The sequence below is a fragment of the Phoxinus phoxinus genome, assembly GCF_949152265.1.
Source record: "Phoxinus phoxinus genome assembly, chromosome: 8".
NCBI classification, from domain to species: Eukaryota; Metazoa; Chordata; class Actinopteri; order Cypriniformes; family Leuciscidae; genus Phoxinus; species Phoxinus phoxinus.
The window spans coordinates 21,435,511-21,456,835 of record NC_136883.1 but is presented as its reverse complement, the minus strand read 5'-3'; positions in this window follow the sequence as shown (position 1 = coordinate 21,456,835).

The following is a 21,325-nucleotide window of genomic DNA, read 5'->3' as shown; positions in this document are numbered from 1 at the left end:
TACATTTGAAGGATGACTGTTTTGAGAACAAATCCCAAAATTATGCTGGCTTTGCCAGAAAACTGTTGCTCAAAGATAAGTCCTTGCCGACTATTCTGGGCTCAACAACGACGACGCAAACTGTAAGTAATGTATTTAAAACTTTAAACTACTTTTTAAATACGCCGAATCCGCAAATGTTCTGGCTGGGGGCGTTAATAATTGATGCATAGGCACTGACGTTAGCCAATCATAACAGTGGGCGTTAACACTGAACTCTTAAAGGGGAAACACCCCCAAAACAGACTGTTTGAATCAGAGGATGAGAAACAGAGTGGGAAAAGGTCATAAATCACTACATTTTAAAAGTTTTTTGTAAAAAAAACTATAGTAATACTATAATTGCACCTAAGGGAACATAATAATAAAATAAAAAAACCCATGTCATGACCCCTTTAATGAATTGACCAAATTGACCAATTGTGCTGTTGAAATGTTATGCAAAATTAATCAGTAATTGAGTAGAATGTTTGTGTCCCACTAAATGATTACTACTTATCCAAAGGACGATTTTGAAATTCAATTGCTTTTTACATGAACCATGAGGATGGTTAAGTACAGAAGGTGAAGTGAAAGTAAAAGAAATCCAGAGAGAGAGAGACAGTCTGTCATTTTTCTTCCCTAAAATATACCGACTGCCAATCATGCTCAACAGACTGGATATTTATGCCCTGGTACTGTATGAAACATGACCTGGTGTGAAAAAGTACACACACACACAACCCGCAGGCTGAAGAGCACAAATCCTCCAGCAGCGGGACTGACACACCAATCTCTCATCGCTCTATTTGCTGCCAAACGCTCGGTCCACTCATCTCTGTCTCGCCTCTGATCGTGCTCCAACCTTGAGCCGGTGTCACTCGAGACGCCCGTGCACTGTTTGTTATTTGTCTCATGGTTTCTCTCGGGAGTAGTCGCCTTGTCGACAGACCGCTCTCAGCACATGCATGTGATCTCTGAAAACAAAAACAAATGACACCACAGTTATTGCCTGCAGCCAGTAATGAGATCACGGTGTTGTCTTCACATGTGGGATTCAAAAAGAAAGGCATTATCAAGAATGAATATAACAAAGTTTATAAGGCCAAATGGATGCATAATCTCCAAATTGTAAAATGCGTGACACATCGTATAAAATCAAATTCAACAAATAAAATCAGGGACCAATTCATATTAATTTGTACGAGTGATTAAAAGGTGGCTAATTTGTACGAATTTATACGACCTCACTCGAACGAATGCGTACGATTTGTCTAAACCCACGTGATGGGTAGGTTTAGGGCCGGTGTCAGGGGAAAATTCGTATGAATTGCGGGAGATCGGGTTGCAGCATCAGATAATGTGAAAACACAGGTTGCATACTAGAAAATAATATGTTATTAATGCATGGAGGGAAACAATCATCTACCGTTGCAAGAGGAGATGCAGTGTGACGTTGATACACCTGCACATATTGAGCACAGTCAGAGCACATTTATTTCATAAAGAAAAACATAAGGAGAAAGAACATATCAGCAACAGGATGAATGTGGTTCACTATGAGCACTTATAAGACTCTCACCTTTACAGAAATCCCTTGTTTTTCTCTCTCGCCTGCATTGTTCAGGGATTAGTGTCATCATGCATGTCAGTTTGAATCCCCCTTTACACATTTGCTTCCCTGGATAGAATTCCGTATGTATGTCACACCTCTCTTCATCAATTTGCAATGGTTGCCAATAGACGCTCGCATACAGTAAAATTCAAGGCACTGATGTTTGCCTTCGGAACAACCACTGGCTCTGCAACCGTATACCTAAACTCACTACTTCAGACTTATGTGCCCTACAGAAGCTTGTGCTTTTTGCAAGTGAACGGCGCCTTGTGGTGCCATACCAAACAGGCACAAAATCACTTTCACGGACCTTTACTTTGACTGTTCCCTGCTGATGGAATGACTTGCCTAACTCAACCCGCACAGCTGGGTCTTTAGACACATTCAAGAAACAGCTAAAATCTTTTTAGCAAAAAAAAAAAAAAACTTAAAAATGTAAAACTTGCTACATGTATACCATGCTAGACTAACTGGGACTTACATAATGTTGCCCTGTTGTTGGTTTGATCGCTTTTATTGTTCTCCTCATTTGTAAGTTGCTTTGGATAAAAGTGTCTGCTAAATAATTAAACGTAAATGTACTTACGAGGACTGAACTGCACACGAATGACAAACCATAAATAAAGGGGTGATGAACTGAGAAATACAATTTTCCTTGACCTTTTGACATAAAAGAGGTCATCATACTTTTAAAATATCCTGTAAGTTTCAGAACTGAAAACGTCCTTGTTAGTCCAATAAAAGCTTGTATTGACACCAGGCACAGCGAACGACAGGTTTTTCAAAGTGGGGATCTATGACATCAAAGGGTATCAAACACCGCCTCTGCAGAAGAAGATCAATGCCTACTTCAACACCGCCTGTTTAGCCCCGCCCACCGATTCGCGCATTACATGGATCTCATTATAATATGCAAAACTGTTATCCAATCATAGCAGTGGGCGTTTACTTCAAAGTCTTCAATTTAGATCTAAGATTAAGATTTTCATTTCCATTTTAATTTATTTATAGTCGGGTTCAAAAGTCTGAAATCACATTCAAAATCTGTATTTTTATTACAAAAAAAAGGAATAAATAAATATTTAAATATTATAAATAGTAACATTTTTTTGAAAAAAAATAAAAAAGTTATGACAAAATGTAAAAAAAATAATATTTTGCATCATTAAATAAGTAGCCTCCAATTGTCAAATGAACCATGCACGCTTATAGAAAAGACTTTCTTGCCTATAGGAAAACAAAATCTCAATTGCAAAATATAATAACTTTATCTATTAGATTGATATAATTCCTATAGCGAAATGTATTTTTCTTGCCGAAAAAGAAAATGAGAAAATAATAATAAATAAATATGGTTCATCCAAACCATCTCTGCTGTAGTTTAGTGCAGTCATCTGTCACTTGGTAAAGCTGGTAAAAATTAGACAAATGTCAACAGTGATGGGTTACACAAAAGAAAACACAACCCAAACTGCATTAGATACAGGTTTGTTATTAATTCGGCTTGCAAGCGTGATGGTCTTGGAGCTAAACGAGCTGAGAACCACTAACCTATATCTGATTCTCACAGCCTTTCAGGAAGTGATGGACTAAAATCTAGTCTGTATTCGCTGTAAACAGTTTTGGAGCTGCCTTGAAAGTCTAATTTCAAGTGGTTGGTATCTGGGTTACGGTCTGACAGGAATGACAGGATTTCAGGACGGCTCAGAAGTGTTTAATTCCCTCAGAATCCCTCCGATATGTTGATTAATGACCACAGTCTCTGATTCCAACATGTGGAATGGATATAAACTCACCAGAGTTTCTCACAGATTTTTCTGTCCTTTTCCCTCGCTAAAATTTTATTCTCCAAGTAAACGCTCCTGTGCTGTGCTCAACAGTTTCCCGTCCCTCCGAGGAGGAGAAATAAATAAAAAAGCCCATAAGGAATCAGCCCTGACAGCTCTAATCAGGGGAGAATAAATGGGGCTGCGTCTACATAACGCATCTTATAAACATCCATTTGGGCTGTGGTGCCGGCCGCCTTAAGGATGGGCCGATTGCAATGCCCCCCGGGTATTGCAGCCGATGGCAGTTTGTGATTAGGAGGGCCACTCTCCACTCCATCCTTTTTAGGAGAGCTGTCCAGCCCCCTCAGCGGGACTCTTGCGGGTTCACTTCTAAGCCTGGTGCCGGCAAACTGCAGGCTAGAAGCTCTTGCCTTGATTCCCCAATCAGCCTGTGCCTCTTACAGCCACTTTAGCAGCAGCGTCTGAGGGGGATATGTATTAAGGACGCCCTGGTTCAATTACAGCGTGTTGATGGCCATGGATGGATGTGAGAGGTGGGGTTGGAAGCTTGGGAGAAACTGGTGGAAACCAGACTAATGGTCGGGGCTGAAATGGACATGTTGTACATTCAAAATCCTCATGTCAGATTCTTCAAATCCGTTCGCCAGCTATGTATTAAGGATGTTCTGGGACAATTTAAAGTGTTGTGAGATGGAGTCAGAGTCATGTGGAAGAAAACTGGTAGAACCAAGGCTGGGGGCAAAAGGCTGGTCCACTAGTACATTTATCATCCCAACAAATAAAATTATTATTATTATTATCAGAAATAAATGGCTTAAAAACATATTTTCTTCAATCAGAGGAATTTCAACCAAGTCATTGTTGCCAAGAAGATTTATACTGAAATTTGTAATCTAGGAAAATACACTAAAATCGACTTAAAGGGCACCTATTATGACATTTAAAATGTTCCTAATGTTGTTTAGGGAGTCCCCAACAACAGTTTTACATGCATGCAATGACAAAAAACACTTTTGTTTTCGTATAATATGCATTTATTTTTACCTGATTTGCTCACCGACTCCCAAATGAATCGTTCAACGACTCGTTTTTCAAACCCCTCCTTTGCGCGACGCTAATCTGCGTTGATTGGTCAGATGACCAGCAGTGTTTACAGAGATAATACTTATTGTTTAACACGGAGTACAATGATGCTTTTATCAATTAAATTGTGTTATAATAATTATTATAGTCCACTGCTTTGTAGTTTGTAGTAAAAAACTAAAAATAAGATAAAGAATGTAATGTTATGTTAGCGAGCATAGCAGAGTTCATATTGTAAAAGCACAATCAGTCTTTGTTTGCGTTAGCCCGATGCATAAACATAACGTTTTTACAAAAATAAAAAATAAAAAATGCAGTTACGTTACTACGAGGTATTACTCTATTCTTTAAGACAACTCCGAAAACAACGACAAACACTTCACATATCTCAATACAATTGTCATTGAAGACCTAGAAGCTAAACGGTGCTTACACAACAAACAAAATAATTATTAAGCATGCTACATAAAACATAAAAGCAACAATTATTAATAACACTTACAGGTTGTGATACGGAGGAGGAAGCTGATGCAAATACACTTGGAACTGAACCTTCCTTCAATATCAGCCGGCTCGCGAATCCAAGTTTGATTGCATTTAAGTTGGTAAAGCAATCGTCTTGAAAATGGCGCGAGCAAAGCACAAGGCTCGGACTATACTTCTGTGGTATAGTTGTATATATGAATTGTAGCCACTTAGTCTTCAAATGCTCCTCCTTGGGCAGATCGCACTTCAGAACGCAGCTTGTGTGTGTGTGTGCGCGCGCGCGCGTGTGTGTGTGTAGCGTCTTGTCGCCGTGATGTTTTCAAGTTTGCCTTGGAGCGCAATAAGTGGGCGTATCGTATTCAAATAACTTGACAAGTTGACGTCATCTAGTAAGAGAAAAAGCTTCGGTCTTCTAACGATTCATAAAAATGACTCAGAGTCGACTCTCACTTTTGAAAGACAATAACTTTATATACGGTGCACTTTCATATTTCAAACTTTGCAGGATGTTTTTGTTCACTTAGATCTATGTTACACACTACATGAAAGGTAAATTTCAAAATTCCATAATAGGTGCCCTTTAAACATGTTTTCCATGTTTTGTCTGTTTGTTTGTTTGTTTGTTTGCTTTAATATAGTTACTCCAAGTTACCACAAAGAATACCATGGTAGACCATCTTGATAGTGAACATGGTATAATCAAAGCACCGTCCCATATCATAATATTATGATTCTTCTGCATTGTATAGTAGGGGTGTGCAATTTCACGATTTTTGATCGTGAACGATTAAAATGTCTCCACGATCTGCTTTTTAAGAAATATCGTAGTACCGTTCTACAGTGCATTCATCAGTTCTAGTTCTGGCACCTCCGTCCCAACATACTGTGCAACAACGTGACGTACATTCACGCCACGTTACGTTAACGCAGAGGTAGGGTTACGCTCACGTGACATTGCAGTTTATTCACAATGACGAAAGTTTAATTTTTGCATGCATTTTAAAGCCCTCCTGGTAAAAAAAAAAAAATCTGTTAGCTGTTCTGACAAGCTTTTCTGAGAGCATACACCCAAAGCGAGCACACAGTAAAAGCCTGTCAAACAGCTCGTGAGCACTACACTAAGTTATATTACGCATCTTATAAAATTGGGATTTAATCGTGATTTTCCTGAAGAAAGCACAGTATATTAACCCCTAAGCACAGTAAATTAATAATCAGAGACAAAACCTGCAGTTAGCTTTTGACAGTCACAATAAGATCAAGCAAAAACTTAGCCAAGTGTATAAAGATGAATCAAGACAAAGATACTAGAAAAGAAACTGAAACCTTCTGCTTGATTTACAGCATATGTGTGATAAGCTTTTGTTGCAAACATCATAAAAAAATAATTCCAGCAATTCTTTCCTTTTAAAAGAGAACAAAGTGTCCTCAGGGCAGAGATTCAAGGTTTTTTAAACAAATGATTCTGCTTTTGGTGGCATTTTAGGCCATCTAATTACTTCATGCTTATCTTACCTGTACTATTATTGTGACCTGACAGAGCAATAATTATGAGGACAGATGGATGAGATGAAGTGTGACATTGCATATCATCTTTTATCTTTTATCTTCTATTTTGCTTCAAATAAATTATTAAATCATGCAGAAATGTGATTAAAAACTGCAGAGTCTGTGAATCTACCAATCAATTTAAATCAAACAAGTGATCCTACGGTTAGTGATTAGAAATGTTCCTCATGTTCCTACAACACATTGACTATGTGAACTATTTAGTTATTATAGACACTATGACCATAGAAACTGAAATTACATTCAGTTAGTGACACTGAATTTACCTTAGACTAGAGCAGGGTTTTTTTTTTTCATTTTTTTTTTTTTCATTTGGGAATGTTCTCATTTTGTGAGCTTCTTTAGATTATCTAGATTTGGAAAAGAGGAAAAACAATATCACATCTATAGAAATTCCTTTAAATAAAATGAACTTACAAAAACACTCAGAAATGTCATTGACTTCAAAGAGCAACAGCTTGTATTGAATGCTAACAGATGGCAACATGTTGCTAAGGTATGATTTGTTATTTTAGGTGGGGTTTAGTGAATCGAATGTAGGTGTTTGGTTCACAAGTGTTTGAGTTTTAAGGACATTTTGAAGACTGTTAAAAACTGGCCAAGAAAAAAATTTGCAATACACAAAATTATAGAATAAGAAAGAGAGATGGGGGTGAAAATAGGGTAGCGTGTGATGTTTTTCACAGTGGACTGTCAAAAAGATTGAGTGGGAAAAAAAGTTGATTATATTTCTTGTAGCGTGACACAGCCCCACTCAGCAACTAAATACGCCTCAGTTGAATATGTATGAGCCACAGTACAAGGCAGTAAATTGCATGTTCCTTTGATTGCTGACTTCTTTTAAATTATTAACAAGCAAGTCACAGGAAAAAGCAGCTGTGAAATAAATAAAGGAAAAAAGTGAGTTTTGAGAATGTACAAATAGTGTCTCTCATCATCTTGCAGACACAACTAACTGTCCATGACTCACGCTGTGTGATCTTTGAAAAACTTCCTGTGGTAATCGGATATTTAGTTTTTAACAAAGCAATACTTCAGTACTAGTTAGGTACACCACACAATCAATAAATAAATAAATAAATAAATGATAATAACTTGTTAATATTATTGACAAGTAGTGTGTGTGTGTGTGTGTGTGTGTGTGTGTGTGTGTGTGTGTGTGGGGGGGGGGGGGTTCAATTGAATCATGCAAAAAATTAAATGTCATCTTTAATAATGTTGCTTTCTTTGGGACCTATGCATTTATGCCAATTTCCCCAAATTATTATGGTAATTTAATCAAGCTGGTAAGTTAATCAAAGCTTGTCATTTTATTTTAAGGACATTTTGGAAACATTTTATTTATGATTGTCCCTTTTGAACATTCTGTTGACTATAAGTAACTATGCAATTATATTTCGGCTAACTTTCAGACTATTAGTAGACTGGCTGCTTAATATCTGCTAACTCTTTCTTGTGATGGTCCCCCAACAGACATTTTACTGACTATAAGTAACTTTGCAACAACATGTCAACTTATACTTACCTTATAACCCTACCAGTCTACTAATACTCTACTAACACTCTAATGAGAGTTAGTTGACATGTAAATGCATGCAACTTTACTTGTCAACAGAATGTGTTAAAGGGACCATCAACATAAATTGAAACCGACATTTTTGTTCCTTTATGACCCATATTTTACACTGGACATTGAGCGGTGACCCAACACAGTACTAAAACTGTTTATAGTATTAAAGTAAACGCAGTTTTGGACCACTGGTGTAGAGGTCTATGTAAACAACAGTCAATTTTTAGTTTGGTAAACATCCATCTGAAAACCATTTCCTATCACCAACCAGGCCACTATGACCTTCAGAGTCCTCTACATTTCCATTTAGTCCAACCCCAATCCAATTACAATAGATCCGCCTCTAGCCATGTGGCTTTTGTTTATTTATTAATCTATTTAATTGCATATTACTTTGAATTAATATCATGCGACTGCAACTGCAGACCCTTCTCTATGTCATTGATCAGACTTACATCACTGTAACGCAGAGTTTTTGTGAAGAATTAAATGAATGTGTTCAGTTAATGAGGGTCTTTGGATTTGCTATGAGTTACCGTAGTCACATATACCTTTAATATGGCACTATAGCTGAGAAAAACTGACTTGATTGAAAATGGTAAATTATTCAGTATATTTTATGGTTATACAGGACATACATCACAATTTGTTTATTTTTATAAAAATAATTTTATTCAGCAATGATTAAACTGATCAGACATGTCACTGCCAGTTAATGTATTTATAAATGTTACAAAATGTTATAAATGTTAAAAAATAAAAATGATATATATAATGTACCGAAATGAAAATTCTGTGCCGGAGCCAAAAAATAGCTTTTTTTTTTTCATTATTATTTTTTTACTTTAAATAATTGTTTTGTATAATTGTATTAGACTTTTAAATTAAATGCAACAATTTTACTGAATCTGAATAAAAATAATAAAAAACTACAAGCCAACAAAATTAAATAACCACACTTTTTAAATAACACACAAAAATGTCGGTTCATCCCTGTCAAATAGTCTTTAATCCAAAACAATAAACAGGAGAATAACTAAGAGGAAACACAACCACGAACACATTACCATCAAACACTCAGGAAAAACGATCCAGGGAAATGGAACAAACTGAAACTGATGGCTAAAATACTGAGGGCAAACAAAGGAGCCAATGAATTAATAACGAGGGACAGATGAATTAGATGAACCATTGAAAAACATAGGAGAACCGGCAGTTCAGGGAGATGGGAGGATCGGGCTCTGTGGCCTTGACCAAGGAGCTTGGCTCGGACACTATGGCCAGGGACGTATAGCTCTGGAGCAGGCTCATGGGCTGGAGCCGACACTGGACTGTGCTCACGGGCTGGAGCTGACACTTGACTGTGCCCATGGGCTGGAGCCGACACTGGACTGTGCTCATGGGCTGGAGCCGACACTAGACTGTGCTCATGGGCTGGAGCCAACACTGGACTGTGCTCACAGTGGCTGGAGCCGACACTGGACTGTGCTCATGGGCTGGAGCTGACACTTGACTGTGCCCATGGGCTGGAGCCGACACTGGACTGTGCTCATGGGCTGGAGCCGACACTGGACTGTGCTCATGGGCTGGAGCCGACACTGGACTGTGCTCATGGGCTGGAGCCGACACTGGACTGTGATCAGGGGTTGGAGTCAACACTGGACTGTGCTCATGGGCTGGAGCCAACACTGGACTGTACTCATGGGCTGGAGCCGACACTGGACTGTGCTCAAGTGTTGTAGCCAACACTGGAATGTGCTCAGGGTTTGGAGTCAATACTGGACTGTGCACGGGGGTTGGAGTCAACACTGACTATGCTCAGGGGCTGTAGTCAACACTGGACTGTGATCAGGGGTTGGAGTCAACACTGGACTGTGATCAGGGGTTGTAGTCAACACTGGACTGTGATCAGGGGTTGTAGTCAACACTGGACTGTGATCAGGGGTTGGAGTCAACACTGGACTGTGCTCATGGGCTGGAGCCAACACTGGACTGTGCTCATGGGCTGGAGCCAACACTGGACTGTGCTCATGGGCTGGAGTCAACACTGGACTGTGCTCATGGGCTGGAGCCGACACTGGACTGTGCTCAAGTGTTGTAGTCAACACTGGAATGTGCTCAGGGTTTGGAGTCAATAATGGACTGTGCACGGGGCTTGGAGTCAACACTGGACTGTGATCAGGGGTTGTAGTCAACACTGGACTGTGCTCAGGGGTTGTAGTCAACACTGGACTGTGCTCAGGGGTTGGAGTCAACACTGGACTGTGGTCAGGGGTTGGAGTCAACACTGGACTGTGCTCAAGTGTTTGAGTCAACACGGACTATGCTCAGGGGTTGTAGTCAACACTGGACTGTGCTCAGGGGTTGGAGTCAACACTGGACTGTGCTCAAGTGTTTGAGTCAACACGGACTATGCTCAGGGGTTGGAGTCAACACTGGACTGTGCTCAGGGGTTGGAGTCAACACTGGACTGTGCTCAGGGGTTGGAGTCAACACTGGACTGTGCTCAAGTGTTTGAGTCAACACGGACTATGCTCAGGGGTTGGAGTCAACACTGGACTGTGCTCAGGGGTTGGAGTCAACACTGGATTGTGCTCAAGTGTTGGAGTCAACACTGGAATGTGTTCAGGGGTTGGAGTCAACACTGGATTGTGCTCAGGGACTAGAGTCAACACTGGATTGTGCTCAGGGACTAGAGTCAACACTGGATTGTGCTCAGGGACTAGAGTCAACACTGGATTGTGCTCAGGGGTTGGAGTCAACACTGGACTGTGCTCAAGTGTTTGAGTCAACACGGACTATGCTCAGGGGTTGGAGTCAACACTGGACTATGCTCAGGGGTTGGAGTCAACACTGGATTGTGCTCAACTGTTGGAGTCAACACTGGAATGTGTTCAGGGGTTGGAGTCAACACTGGATTGTGCTCAGGGACTAGAGTCAACACTGGATTGTGCTCAGGGACTAGAGTCAACACTGGACTGTGCTCAGGGGTTGGAGTCAACACTGGATTGTGCTCAGGGACTAGAGTCAACACTGGATTGTGCTCAGGGACTAGAGTCAACACTGGATTGTGCTCAGGGACTAGAGTCAACACTGGATTGTGCTCAGGGGTTGGAGTCAACACTGAATTGTGCTCAAGTGTTGGAGTCAACACTGGAATGTGTTCAGGGGTTGGAGTCAACACTGGATTGTGCTCAAGTGTTGGAGTCAACACTGGAATGTGTTCAGGGGTTGGAGTCAACACTGGATTGTGATCAGGGACTAGAGTCAACACTGGACTGTGCTCAGGGACTAGAGTCAACACTGGACTGTGCTCAGGGGTTGGAGTCAACACTGGATTGTGCTCAGGGACTAGAGTCAACACTGGAATGTGTTCAGGGGTTGGAGTCAACACTGGATTGTGCTCAGGGACTAGAGTCAACACTGGATTGTGCTCAGGGGCTGGAGTGGATGTGTTTGGCCCAAACACACATAACAGCAGCCACATAAATGGAAAGGACCACCTTTTCGATCCCACCAGGGCAGACAGGAAGGGCAGGATCTGGAACAGACTCTGGAATTCCTCTCACTGGAACACATTCAGGACACGAGGATCCACAGGTGGCAAGCACCCACTCAACAAAGTCCAAAAAGATCCCACGAGGACCATCGCCAGGCAGGCGTGCCTTCCTCTGCTCATTAAGGCTGGTGTGTTAAATACTTAAATATAAAAAGAGTGGTCAGGAAATGGAGTCAGACACATCAGTTGTAGAAAATCCCTTGTGTGGTCCTCGAGGGTTCTTCCCTGTTGTTCCAGACAGAGCATTCGCACCGCTGGTAAGTCCATTCTACAGTTTTTGTTTAGGTCCTGGATTCTGTCACAGCTGGTGGCTGTAATGAAAGTGCACAATGATGACACAACCACAAACACATTAACATCATACGATCCAGGACAAGGAACAGGGCACACTAAGACATAACATAACAGAACATAAGAACATAACAGAATATATATATATATATATATATATATTACATAATGCGCATCATTCCATCCAATGACATGGAATGAAACTGGGACAGAGATCTTAGAAAAATTTGAAAAGACATCAAAGAGAATCAAAGGAAATCTCAGGTCCGAGCTTAAACCAATATCCTGAGCCTTCTCCTGTTCGCTGCACCGCAAACTCACCCCTTTCAGAAACGCTGATTAAATATTTTGATGCAAAAACGCATTTAAGCTGATTAGAGATTAGTGTGTAGCTCTGTAAAAGACGTCAGATGGGGGTGGAGGCGATAGCTGGTGATGAGTGACGGATGAGGTGTGTGCGTGAGAGAAAGAGAGTGAATAAGAACGAAAAAGAGATGGGTTGATGCTGAAGCTGGCTTAGGAATACATAAGCCCTAGAGAAAGAGAAGGATTGGCAGAGAGGAAGCTGTGTGTCAGTTTAAAAATGCACATGATGCACTTCCCACACCAACAACTGCTCGCATACAGCCTTGATCAAATGATTTTGCAGAGTAAACATTTCAAAACATACAAGTATTGGGACACTTTAGCCACACTTAAAAAATGATCATTATAAAAAAAAAAAAAAAAAAAAATGGCATTATTTTTTTTACAGAAATATAGCATGAGCATACTTTCAAGTGTGTGTGTGTGTGTGTGTGTGTGTGTGTGTGTTTCTGACAAATTAAGGTTAATGTTGAAATATAAGCTGCACATTTCTTGATTGTTTTTTTCTGAAAATAAACCTTTTTTATAGCTTAAATAATTATAAACACTATAGAGTACAAATGCTAAATATATTTTTGAGTTCAAAGCTATTACAACATTACACACGTTGATTTGAAGCAAAACAAAACAAAATATTTATCAGAGAAAATGACAACAGTACATGACTAATTTGTATTGATTGAATTGATGAAAGAGAAGATGATATGGTTTCACTTTATATTAAGGGGTATTTGTTACACTGTAACTATACATTTAAGAATTTTGTAATATTTAGTAACTATGTGTACTTAGTATAGGGTTAGGATTAGGGTTTGATTTGGTTTAAGGTTAGTTGCATGCAATTGTGCATAATCTATATTTATTACAATAGCAACTACATGTGACATGTAACAATGACATTAAAATAAAGTGTTACCGACGACGATAAAAAAATGTCACAATAAAGTAATTGATGAATATAAAATACAGCAGTACAGCAACAATACATAGATTTTAAACACAAAAAGGTATTATTATTATTATTAGCTTAATAAATACAATTACTATTCCTCCCATTTATCTTTTTTATCTAGGGATTACGGGTAGTGTAGTTCTTCACCTGGAATTTGGTTATTAAATATGATTGTTAAAAAAATAAACATAAAATAAATGGTAACACTTTAGGGTCCAATACTCAATATTATACAACTAGTTGATAAGCATGCATTTTACTAGGTTATTGGCTGTTTATTAGTACTTATAAAGCACATATTAATGCCTTATTCTGCATATTCCACATCCCTTACTCCTACCCAATACATAAACTTAACCTTACTAACTATTAATAATCAATAATTATGAGTTTACTGAGGCAAAAGTTGTAGTTCATAGTTAGTTGATAGTGAAAATTGGACCCTAATCTAAAGTGTGATAAAATAAATACTGCTGAATGATGCCTTTAAAAAAGAAAAAGAAAAAAAAAGGTTGTGTGAAAAGTGTGAAAGGTTGATACAGCATTATAATCAGTTTCTATGGAAAAAATGACTGGGATTGTTACTTACTCCTGACTTTACAGCAAACGTATTGTTGCATCTACTGCATGTCAAATGCATTTACCAGAACTGCACGAGTTAACCAGGCAAACTTAACCCACAGTCCTTGATGTCTCAGACATCAGCTCAAGTCACCTAGAAAGAAGAAAAAAAAAATCAGACATATTTACAGGAACACAGCTGCTCTCTCATAGATTGAGGGAGTCCCTCCTGCAGCAATTTCTTTTTAAAACTGCTCTTTCCTCATATGAAAGAGAAAATCACAGGTTTCATTTCTGTAATTTGCATTTTTCACTCCCTGAACCATTTTTAATCACTCCCTTGTGCGCACAATAATTAATGTATTCATTCAGTGACACCCCCTCATCCTGTCCTCTCCTCACCTTGCCTTTCAAACATTTTTTTTCATGCAGTTCTGGTCACAGTTGCCTTGCATGGCGGGCAGAGCGAAAGAGTTCATCGTCCACTGCAGTCGATTACCTGAGCACGGACCCCCGATAGTTTTCACGCTTCCGAAGTTATCCAGAACCCCTTAAAAATAATAATAGACGCCCTCAGACCTGTGGATGATTTCCATTACAGTAAACTAAATTAATCACAGCATGACAATCACAATCCTATGAGCCGGCCGTCCCCATCTCTCTCCTGTTTATTGTGTTCTCCGCTTGCTTTATTCTTTGCATGCAAGCTATTGGATGCTAAGAAAAACCTTTTCCAAGCCTCCTGTGGGTGGATATGGTGATTTGACAGTTGCAGATGACCTCACGTTGACCTGATAAATAGCCCAACGAAATAGTCAATACAATGCATTTTTTGTCAGATGTCATAAGCAAGGAACAAATGAGTAAATTAAATTTGAGAAAAGCACAATGACATACAGTAGCCTACATAAGAGGGTTGGCAAATGATTCAACCAATATCATGCTAACACAACTAATGCAATATATTTAATGTTTATCTGTTACACTTCCAATATTGGTGTATTTAGTGTAAACTAATTTCTTTTGGTTTATAGGGATGTTACAGAGCCCCTAAAGAGACATGCAGAAAGAAAATAAGATGGGAGTCAAAAATATTTGCCAATGCTTTTGCGTTCGCACACAAAATGTTTGCGTTCCCCCGAGAAACTTTGCGTTTACTCGCAAAGAACACAAAAGTTTTGCGAGCGAGTGCAAATGCTTTTTTTTGATGGAATGCAAAGGTTTATCGAGTTGACGCAAAGTTTTTTTAGGGGGGACGCAAAACATTTGTGAGAGAAACACAACAGAATTGGAAAATATTTTTTCCTTCCATCTATTTTTTTTTCCCTTAAGGGGCTCCATAGGATGCAACAAAATGAGTGTCTGTGGTAATCAAATTGTCTGTGACGCCACTAGTGTCAAGTATAACTGAAAAACAAATTGTCACACTATAATAAAAGGTTCCATTTGTTAACATTGGCTAGCTAAAAAATTTATCTAAAAAACATATTAATATTAGTTAAATATTAATTTCAACATGTAATACATTATTAAACATATATTAAATGGAATCAAACTTGAACAAACAATTATTAATTGCTAATACTTTAACAAATGTATTGCTCATTGTTAGTTAATGCATTAACTAATGTTAATGAACGGAACCTTATAATCAAGTTTAAGCCCTTGCTAAGACATTGCAACCCAACATATTCAATTCTAACTCAACAAATTGTGTGAGTTTGGGGAAAAAAACAAGGACTTTTAGTCAGGGTAGACACCATATTGAATTTGAAGTGAGTTAAAACAAGGTTGAGGGAGGTTTAAGTACAGTTCGTCACTTGTAATTTTATGCGATGTATGAAAGATCGACACCAGAGTACACAACAGGTATTTAAATATGACATTTAAACATAAAAGGGATATTAAATTAAGGGCCAAAAAATGGACAAAGTCAGAAGAAGACATGTTTGGCTGCTGAAACATTTTAACATTAAAAATGACACAATTAAGTCAATTATTGTCATGAATCACGAGCGGAAGCAAAGGTGCAAGTAAACTCTTTTATTAATGGTAGACAATGGTCACGGAACAAGTCCAATTCACGGGTGGGCTAGTGGCGCAGGGACCAGATGATCAGTGTGCAGATGAGTGAAGGTGATGGTGAATGCAGTGCAGGTGAACATCCAGACGACACAATCCACGAAGACACCGAACAGGAAACTCGAACAGAACAAGGACCAGGACTGCAGACAGGAACACGATGTACACAAACAGAGGACACCACACAACGATCTGACAAAGAGAGAAGAGTACGATGAGTCTTTATATCCGAGTGAATTGACAGCAGCTGGTGCGGGTAATGAGATCAGCTGGCGCGCTGATGACCAGAAATTAGCGGTAACGCCCACTCACACACACTCATACACACAGAACAACAAATACACGAGACACAAAGGAAACAGTGAATTCATGAACCGTGACAGTACCCCTCCTCCTAGGAACGCCTCCTGGCGTCCCCAGACTCTCTTACCTGTCGATTGTAATCATCAATAAGGGAGTGATCCAGAATGTCTCTAGCAGGTACCCAACTTCTCTCCTCCGGACCGTAACCTTCCCAGTCCACCAAGTACTGGACTCCTCGTCCCCTCCGCCTTGAGTCCAGAATACGATTAACCGAATAAGTGGCCTCCCCCTCTACGAGTCGCGGCGGTGGGGGAACCGGGACTGGCGGATTAATGCGTGAAAAAAAACACGGGCTTGATCTTAGATACATGGAAAACGGGATGAATTCTCCTGTACACCGGAGGAAGGTTGAGGCGGACTGTCACCGGACTAATGATCTTGGTGACAGAGAACGGGCCAATGAATTTGGGGGCAAGCTTATTAGAGACGGAGCGGAGAGGAATGTTCTTGGTAGAAAGCCACACTTTGGAACCGACGACATAAACGGGAGGTCTAGACCGGTGGCGATCGGCTTTGACCTTGGTGCGCGCTCCCACTTGGAGTAGAGTCTCGCGGGCTCTAGTCCAAGTGCGATGACACCTCAGGACAAAGGCGTGAGCGGAGGGGACCGCGACTTCGGATTCCAGACTAGGAAAAATTGGTGGCTGGTAACCTAGACTACACTCAAAAGGAGATAGGCCCGTAGATGACACTGGTAACGAATTGTGGGCGTACTCCACCATTGACAGTTGTTGGCTCCATGAGGAAGGATTCTTGGAGACCAGACATTGCAGCGTTCTCTCCAAATCCTGGTTGGCTCTCTCAGTTTGACCATTGCTCTGGGGGTGAAACCCAGAAGATAGACTAACAGTCGCCCCCAGTAATCTACAAAACTCCTGCCAAAATTTGGACACGAACTGGGGTCCCCTGTCGGAAACCACGTCCGTCGGGAGGCCATGTAACCGAAAGACGTGGTTAACGACTGTTAACGCTGTCTCCTTGGCTGAGGGTAATTTGGGCAAGGGAATAAAATGGGCTGCCTTCGAGAACCGGTCCACCACGGTAAAAACTACCGTGTTACCCTGAGAGGGTGGGAGGGCGGTGACAAAATCTAGAGCGATATGGGACCAGGGTCTCGAAGGAACCGGCAGCGGTTGAAGGAGCCCATCTGGAGGTCGATTGGAAGTCTTACCAGTGGCACAAACTGAGCAAGCCAAAACAAAACTGTGAACGTCGCGAGCCATACGTGGCCACCAAAATCGTTGCTTGACTAAAGATGTAGTACGACTGACTCCTGGATGACAAGCCACATTGGAACAATGCCCCCACTGAATAACATCGGACCGTAATCCCTCTGGCACAAATAAACGGTTCGGTGGGCAACCGACCGGAGGCGTTACCCCTTGTAAGGCCGTCTTGACCTTCGAGTCGACCTCCCATGAGAGTGTGGAGATAATTAGGGTCTCCGGAAAAATGCACTCGGGAGTAGACGGGCGATCGGAACGGTCATTTGACGGGTTTGATGTTTTTGTAACCCGGGCGGTACGAGAGAGAAAAGTCAAAACGTCCGAAAAAAAGTGCCCACCGAGCCTGCCTGGAGTTCAATCTTTTAGCGGTTCTAATATATTCCAGATTCTTATGATCGGTCCAAACGATAAAAGGTACCCCCGAGCCTTCTAACCAGTGACGCCATTCCTCCAATGCTAACTTGACTGCCAACAACTCTCTGTTACCAATGTCATAATTACGTTCGGCAGGAGACAAACGGTGAGACAAAAACGCGCAGGGATGCATTCTGTCGTCTGCAGGAGAACGTTGGGATAGCACTGCTCCTACCCCCACCTCTGACGCATCGACTTCCACCACGAACTGACGTGATGGATCAGGGGTAACCAAGATGGGGGCTGAAACAAAGCGGCCGTTTAGTTAGGCAAACGCAGCCTCGGCTGCGTCTGACCACCTGAACGTAGTTTTAGGGGAGGTCAATGAAGTCAGAGGTGAGGCTAGTTGGCTGAAATTGCGAATGAATCGCCGGTAGAAATTGGCGAACCCCAGAAACCTCTGTAGGGCCTTACGGGAATCTGGACTTGGCCACTCTACCACAGCCTTAACCTTCTCAGGATCCATACGCATTCCTTCAGCCAACAATGTACCCTAAGAAAGGAACAGACTGTGCATGAAAAGCGCATTTCTCCGCCTTGACAAAAATCCCATTCTCTAGCAGCCTCTGAAGCACTCGTCGAACGTGCTGCACGTGTTCCTGGAGAGAAAAAATCAATATGTCATCCAGGTAGACATATATGAACTGATCGATCATATCTCGCAGCACGTCGTTGACGAGTGCCTGGAAGACTGCTGGGGAGTTGGACAAACCGAAAGGCATGACCAAGTATTCAAAGTGCCCCCTGGGGGTGTTAAAAGCAGTCTTCCATTCACCCCCCTTCCTGATGCGGACCAAATGATAAGCATTACGTAAGTCCAGTTTCATGAAGACCGACGCTCCCTGCAACCTCTCGAAGGCTGAAGACATCAACGGCAAAGGATAAGTATTCTTTACCGTGATGTTGTTCAGCCCTCGGTAATCAATGCAAGGTCGCAGAGAACCGTCCTTCTTCCCCACAAAAAAGAATCCCGCCCCCGCTGGAGAAGAGGAAGGTCGGATGAATTTGGATGCCTTTGGATGCCAGAGAATCAGAAATATATTTCTCCATGGCCTCCCTCTCGGGAACGGACAGAGAGTAAAGCTTGCCCTTGGGCGGAGACGTACCTGGCAGTAGATCTATAGCACAGTCATAGGGACGATGCGGAGGGAGAGAAGCAGCACGAGACTTACTGAACACCTCCTTCAAGTCTTGATACTCCGTGGGCACGTTTGACAAATCCACTGCCTCCTCCTGAAAAACAGAGACAGACACAGACGAACAGGCAGACACAAGACAAGACTCATGACATTTACTGCTCCATTCCACCACTGATTTCTGCTGCCAGTCTATCTTGGGGTTGTGTTCGATGAGCCAGGGGTGCCCTAGAACAATGGGTGCGAGAGGGGATTCCAGAATGTAGAAGGAAATGGTTTCAGTGTGGTTGCCGGAAACGATGAGTGTGACAGGTCCGGTAGTGAGTGAAATGGTAGGAAGAACTTGACCGTTGAGAGCGTGAACTGAGATGGTACGGGGAAGAGGTAAGAGGGGAGCCTGAATCTTGAGTGCAAATGTATGGTCCATGAAGTTACCTTAAGCCCCGGAGTCCAGTAGTGCCCAACAGTCGTGATTGTGAGCTGACCATCTTAGTCTTACCGAGAGGAGCGCAGATGTTGATGAGGTCTTCTCAGCGGAGATCCCACCCGACAGTAGCCTCAGGTTTACCGCCGGGCTTGTCCTTTTACCGGGCAGTTAAAAGCCAGATGTCCTGCTGCGCCACAGTAAAGGCAGAGGCCCTGGGATCTCTGCCTTTCCTTCTCCTCCCGGGAAAGCCGAGCTCGGTTCTACCACACCGCTGTGTCTTGGTTCTCCCACACCGCTGTCCCCCATAGCGCTGCCTTCCCAGTCAGAAGCGTGCGCACAAACGCAACCTTACTCTGTTCACTCACGAAGGTTCTGGGCTGCAAGGAAAAGTGCATAAAACAGTGTGCTAGAAATGCTCTACAATAGTTAGGCTCACCGTTGTAGGACTCGGGAACAGGTAGACGGGGCTCTGACTGGGAGGCGCCTCCTGGTGGCGCGGGGGGAGCGGGCGGTGTGGGTGGCGCAGTGGGCAGTTGCAGATGTTGAAGCTGTTGGGTGAGCTCGGACACCTGCACCACAAGAGCTTGAATAGCCCGACCCGACTCATTCATATGTCTCTCCTGGGAATCCATACGTGCAATGCTGGTCTTGACGAATTCCTCCAGGTAAGATGATGATCCACTCGCTGCTTCCATCGCTTGGTCAGATCGTTCTGTCATGAATCACGAGCGGAAGCAAAGGTGCAAGTAAACTCTTTTATCAATGGTAGAAAATGGTCACGGAACAAGTCCAATTCACGGGTGGGCTAGTGGCGCAGGGACCAGATGATCATCGTGCAGATGAGTGAAGGTGAACATTCATCCAGTGCAGGTGAACACAACGACACAATCCACGAAGACACCGAACAGGAAACTCGAACAGAACAAGGACCAGGACTGCAGACAGGAACACGATGTACACAAACAGAGGACACCACACAACGATCTGACAAAGAGAGAAGAGTACGATGAGTCTTTATATCCGAGTGAATTGACAGCAGCTGGTGCGGGTAATGAGATCAGCTGGCGCGCTGATGACCAGAAATTAGCGGTAACGCCCACTCACACACACTCATACACACAGAACAACAAATACACGAGACACGAAGGAAACAGTGAATTCATGAACCGTGACAATTATATATTCCTGAATATTCCTCTAGTACAACGCACTACTTCTCTGTACCTAACCGTCTCTGAATAAACATCCCTTTATACTCGTGTGAGTGTGTGAGAAGGCAGTTATGGGTGATAATCTTTCTTACGGCAGGCAGTGGCACGCTGCCTCTCCAGCGCAACAAAACCCTCTCATCAACCCAATCATACGGGTCCTCCAGCAAGACCCCCGAGCGCTCAACCCTGCCCTGCAAATGATGAGGTGCGCGGCCCACCGAGGAGGACCAAAATCACTGCCTACACTCTTCCTCCCTGATTACCAGCTATTTCTCCTCTACTTCCTAGGACGAGCTCCACGAGAAGACGGCAGGAATTCTGTTCATAATCCATGCATTATCTCTCGTGTCAATGTGAGTGTGAGCCTGCAAATGTGTGACCTTCACACTTCGAGTGTGACGACACATGCGTGTTTGCTAATGGGGTTTAATGAAGTGCAGATCTGAGTCAATTGATGAAAGTGCACAGCTTACACGGATGCTTCATCTCACGAGATAATCAATATATGCAACACAACGAGACCTACAAGGGCCATATCATAATTTGTCATAATCAAAAATGGCCATCCTATGCTCTCTCTCTCTAACCTGTTTATCATGCAATTAT